Source organism: Ahaetulla prasina, chromosome 2, assembly GCF_028640845.1.
Source record: "Ahaetulla prasina isolate Xishuangbanna chromosome 2, ASM2864084v1, whole genome shotgun sequence".
Taxonomy (NCBI): domain Eukaryota; kingdom Metazoa; phylum Chordata; class Lepidosauria; order Squamata; family Colubridae; genus Ahaetulla; species Ahaetulla prasina.
Window position 1 is genome coordinate 75,336,358 of NC_080540.1, and position 6,000 is coordinate 75,342,357.

At 41.2% G+C, this 6,000-nt stretch overlaps 1 protein-coding gene across 1 annotated transcript in view; it reads right to left on the bottom strand.

Moving 5' to 3' along the window:
• TEX264 (testis expressed 264, ER-phagy receptor) overlaps nt 1-5,182 on the bottom strand; it is a 183,050-nt gene extending 177,868 nt beyond the window's left edge. Inside the window, exon 1 of the mRNA XM_058168142.1 lies at nt 5,030-5,182. The gene's annotated coding sequence lies outside the window, so the exon portion shown is untranslated. The remainder of the gene's footprint in view (nt 1-5,029) is intronic.
• Between the last annotated feature and the right edge of the window lie 818 nt (nt 5,183-6,000).

Genomic DNA, 6,000 nt, shown 5'->3' on the forward strand with positions numbered 1-6,000 from the left:
AATTCAGCATCCTGTTTATCCCATTGCAAGTGGCTTATTACATGACTCTAGGATACCCAGAAGCAAGACATTAAAAAAATGCTAAAGGAAGTACTGCTGAAAATTGCATATTTTTTTCCTTAAGTTAGCTGTATTTATATTGTAATTACAAGTACATCAGCCCATATTATAAGATTACATTTAGGTTACACCTGAGTCTGTTTAATTAGGAGTATGCATGATTAAACTCGAGGTTATTTCTGGGTAAACATGATCTATTTAACACAGTCAAGTTTTGCATTTAAGCAGTGGCTTCAAAAATTCAAAAACATCTAAAATGGGAAACAGTTAAGTATAGAGCTATACTCTGGGGATCATCTAATATATTTATAAGTGACAAGAATAGCAATGGCTTCAAACTTGTTCCCTAGATCTTAACCAGTAAAATGCACTACTGCCCCACATAGCATATTTCCAATATTATTATTCTTTGCATAGTTGCCCAAGCTGTGTTTGCTGACTTCATCTGGCCTCCGAAGTTTGGTAGGGTCAGATCCAGGGGTGGGTTCCACTTACTTTTATTACCAGTTCGCAGCGGGAGCATGCGCACTTCTGCGCATGCACAGATCACCCAAGATGATGTCGTGGTGGGTGGGTGGAGCCTTCTGCCGGTTTTACTACCGGTTCTATAGAACTGGACCAAACTGGGAGCAACCCGCCACTGGTCAGATCACGTTACCTAGATGGGAAGCTACCAGGAAATATCACTACTATTGGCCAGACTGGGAAGTTAAAAACATCCTAGATAGGGGTGAGTTTCACTTACATTTTTTACCGGTTCCCTCGCACATGCGTGCTTGCTTCGCTCGCGCACACACTTCTGCACATGCACAGAAGCTTCTGCGCATGCACAAAGCATATTTGATGACGTCTGGGCGGGTGGGCGGAGCCTCCTGCCACTGTTGCTACCAGTTTGCCCAAACCAGGGTGAACCTGTAGCAACCCACCACTGATCCTAGATGTAGGCAATGGCAAATCACCTCCATATTATTCTGAAGAAAACAATATCACCCATCTCCTTCCACATATGACTGTATGACTGAAACTTTGTTGCTTGTATCCTTAAGATTTATAATGACTGTTTCCTGATTGCTTATTTGTACCCTATGACTATCATTAAGTGTTGTACCTTACGATTCTTGATGAACGTATCTTTTCTTTTATGTACACTTAGAGCATATGCATCAAAACAAATTCCTTGTGTGTCCAATCACACTTGGCCAATAAAAAATTCTATTCTATTCTATTCTATATGGATTGTTAATTAAGATACCAGGTATGGAGCCCAATTTGAAAGTATTTTAACTTTACTGTCATAGACAATAATGTCAAAGATATCATGCCATAAATCATCCATTAGAATATCAGGAATTGCTGCTTCGCCTATCCTGCTCTTCTGAACGTAACAGTGTCTTCTCTCTTTTAACCAACTAAATCTACCTATGGATGAAGAAAGACAGTTACTTCTTAAACAGTAAAGCAAATAGCTGCATTTCTCTAATTTACATTGAAGTTATACCTTTCAAGAACTCAAATTTTTTTCAAACGTGTAAGATTTCAAAAAAATATTGAGAAAGAGACAGCGAGGAGCTGTTTATGTGGGACAAGTCTAGGCTCCCATTTCTCTATTCACAATATAGGGGAGAACATTAAGCCCTTCTTTGGAATTTGGGCAATGCCACCTGACTTAATTAGGATAAGTGAAGAAACATATTCTCAGGGTATTTGGGACAAGATTGTACTCCGGTTTGCATTTTACACAAAATATTTAAATAACCTGTTTTGAGAAATACCTGTTTTGAGAAATGATGCACCATTTAAACATGGCAAAAGGATATACAATACAGGTAGCTTTTGACTTACAACCATTCATTTAGTACAGGGGTAGTCAACCTTTTTATACCTACCGCCCACTTTTGTATCTCTGTTAGTAGTAAAATTTTCTAACCGCCCACCAGTTCCACAGTAATGTGCCATGTATCGTCGTCTGCGCATGCCTCTCACGCATCGTGGATTGGGTTGGTGGGGGGGACCGGCTACCAGCTCTGCTTGTCTGTTACAGCTGGGTGGTGTGGGGGAGATGCGCAAGCTATTCTGGGACGAGGCTCTTTTGTTTGCGGTCGCACTATAGCGCCATTTAGTTTCACTTACGTAACATGAACTAAACTTATGCACGGGCATAAGTATATTTTCAGAAATTTAAATTGTCACAGGGAATTTTATGAAAACCTAATTAAAATGTTTTTAAAATAATGCTATGAATTTTTTTTAAAAAGTCAATTAAATAAAAAAAAAAGGAAAGTGCTTCAGTATCAGACAAAACCCCTACCGCCCACCATGAAAGCTGGAACGCCCACTAGTGGGTGTTTATTGCTGGAAACCCTTATGGACCTTTTGTAGAAAACAAAAAAATGAACATGATTTTGACTATTAGGCAGGATATAGAAAGAAGAGAGACATGTTGTAACTTTAAAGAGGAAACTTTATAATTGTACAGTATTTATAACTGGTATAAAGAAGGTAGTAAGCCACTTCTTTTCCTGCCCTGACAAGAATGGCAGGATGCCATTTCACACAATTAAATATATAAAAATAGGTAAAATACGAGTTATTTAAATTGTATTTCTAATTCCAGTGTGATCTATTATACAAATTGCCTTTCATTAAATAATGTAAAGTTTGTACTATGGTAACTCCCATGTGTATTTATTCTTCCAGTGTTTAGTTTTAATTCTTAAACCTGGGAAGTGAAAATCAGAGGATAACCTCTAAACATACTATCTTACTTTATGATAAAAATGAAACATACAAAATTATTTACAACATGGAAGTGTTGCTTTGCTTGGCTACTTGAAAACGAAAAATTACAAAATCATGTTCATCTTTTTCTCTTCCATGAGCTGTTTTGTCTCTCCCAAAACAGTCTGTTTATTTTACCAGCATTCTACTTCCTGGTTCATGTGTACCGGCTTGATGAGATCATCATGCTCGTGCACAGTTTCCAAGGCCAGAATCTACATTTACAATTATTCCTTAAAGAACTAGGGCTGCTTTTAATGAAACCTCTGAAATATGCTTTCTTTACCAGCAATTTCACTACAATGTGAACACATTGTTTTGGAAAAATAGAAAGATCAAATATATGGTATTTGCAGAGACTTGCGTGAAAAGAGAGGGTGTTTTTTTTCTTTTTTATCCTGTTTGTAATGTTCCCAATGCTCAGTGTAATCATATATTTCTGTCACGGCAACTGCTGGTAAAGACAACTATCAGAATGGAATGAGTCCTTGGGACAAGTCCAAAATATGATCCAAACAGCAAGTCTGGTTAAAAGCCAGTTCAGTAGCTGTCGCTCACTTGTCTTTCCTACCCAAACATTTTTCCATCCAAGCGTAATCTATGATTTTAAGTGCAGTTACAATCATATTCCTAAAGCCATAAACTACTAAACCACAGAAAAGTAAGAAAGGAATCATTTGAATTATGTTACATCAATTAAATCCTCCCTGCATCTAAAGCTCACTGTATTTGAAATTGTGCAATGTTTACTCATCTCTCAACATTTCATCTCAGTGTGACAAGGGAATGAGAAACTTAGTATTTAAATCAAACCAATGTTTTCATTCTATATCCTCCAAAGAAAAGCTCTAGACTTCACCATGAAGAAAAGGCTTAAAAAGAAACCAAATGTTAAAAAACAATGAGAATTACTAATGATGAATAGATATACAATAGGGTGAGATTAAGTATATCATCAAATTAAAGCTACATATATTTATCTAAAGTCAGATCAACTGAACTAAAAATAATTTATATATCCAAGTAGGCATGCAAAAATAAACTAGGAAAACAGATGCCTGAATTAAAGTTTTAGATTGACAGCGAAGCTGGGATGTTAATTTGTTTCAGAATTAAAGTTGCTTAGGTCTCTTTCTGGAAAACTTCTATTCCTCTACCAGATTTATGACTACTAGAATTTCAGGTACAAATATTTTATCAGGATGTAAATAAGACAACAATTTACATTTTAAAAGGTTCAGTATTATTGCTTGTTATGCTATGTTAAGAAAAGCACAGGAACCTACTACATATTAATAGAATGCAAACTATCGCTTACATACATCACTAATGATATTATAATGGTATCCTACAAAAATACAAAACTGTTCATAAACGAAGATCAGGGAGTCGCACAAGTTAATAAGACCAAAACTGAAAACCAGAAGTCCTCATTCGCATATCATTTCTTTCATCTTTCCTACAGATGGTCTACAGTAAAAATAAACTCAAGGTTGGTAAACTGTTGGGGCTTTGCTTGCTTGCTTGCTTGCTTTCCTTCTAAGAAAAGTTCTCATCCCAGAGCTTGATCCATTGCCTCCACAATATCCAAGTGTCTTCTGATCTCTAAAGCAGCCAGGCCCAAGATGTGAATCTCTCCCTCAGCAACATTGAGGAAAAGTGACAGCCAACTATTTCTGCTCCCCCGCCCCTACAACCCGATAGTCCCAGCTGGGCTATTGTTGATATCCAAGGCAAAGGGACTCCAGCCCCTCTTGGCTCTTCCTCCAACACCCCCCCCCCCAATACTTTTTCCTCTCCACCCCCTACCCACCCCCCTCTGCTGATCCCACTCATCCCGGGAACCTACAAGACCATCTGCTCATAGGACTATCCTCCCCTCGGATCCCCAGGGGTCGCTCCCGCCCCACTCCCCCCGCCACCTCCTGTCTGTCACCTTCGCTGCCCACCACCACCACCTCGCTCCAAGGATCGGGGAGAGGAGGCAGCCCCGTCAGGCCGACCCTCCAAGCCCCACTTCCCTTCCGCCCAGCAGCGACCCGGTAGCCCATTTGACACCTAAGCAGACACCCATAAGCCACCCAACGATCAACTTGGGACCACCTGCTCCTTCGGGCTTCCCCCTTCTCCTTCCCCGGTGTTGCAGGACCCGGCTCACCGGGATCGCCTCCCCTCCGCCCCTCCGACTCACCCCCTCCCTTCCCGTCACAGCGATGGGCAGCGGAGCCGCTTCGGCGAGCGAGTGGCAGCTTCCCGGCTCAAGTCGCAGGCTGTGGAGGCTGCGCGCGGGGACGCGCGTGGCTCAGGCGGCTGCCGCCGCCAAGCGCGTCCCCGCCCACCGCCACGTGCACGAGCCTTGGCGGGAGCGCGCCACCACCGGCTGAACCGCCCGGGAGGCGCTGAGTCGGAGGTTTCGCTGGCGGGAAGAGAGAGAGAGAGCGGGAAGTGGCAATAGAGGCTGAGCTCGGCGGGGCAGAACTCCTGCCTGCTCTGCCTACGTGGACCAGGGCGAGGAGCACGTGGGGGTCGGTGAAAAGGCGGACTTGGGTCCCGCTCAGCTGGGTTTATAGCTTTTTTCTGTGACTTAGCTGACGCTTTATTTATTTTATTTGTCAATCATATATAAGATAACTGGTAAAAGTATAAATATAATTTGGATACATGAAAAGAGTAAGTAAAAAGGAATATTAGGACGAAAGGCACACAGGTGCACTTATGCACGCCCCTTACAGACTTCTTAGGAATGGGGTGAAGTCTACAGTAGACAGTCTAAGGTTAAAGTTTTTGGGATTTGGGGAAGAAACCACAGAGTCAGGTAGTGCATTCCAGGCATTGACCACTCTGTTTACTGAAGTCATATTTTCTGCAATCGAGTTTGGAGCGGTTTACCTTGAGTTTGTATCTATTATTTGCTCGTAGATTGTTGTGGTTGAAGCTGAAGTAGTCATTGACAGTTATAACATTGGAGTAGATAATTTTATGTACTATGCTTAGGTCAGATTGAAGTCTGCGTAGTTCTAAATTGTCTTAAGCTCAAGATTTGGAGTCTGGTGGCATAACCCTCTGGAACTGAACACACTCAAAACCGTAGAAATGGTGGTAGACTTTAGGAGAAACCCTTCCATACTTCCACCTCTCACAATACTAGACAACACAGTATCA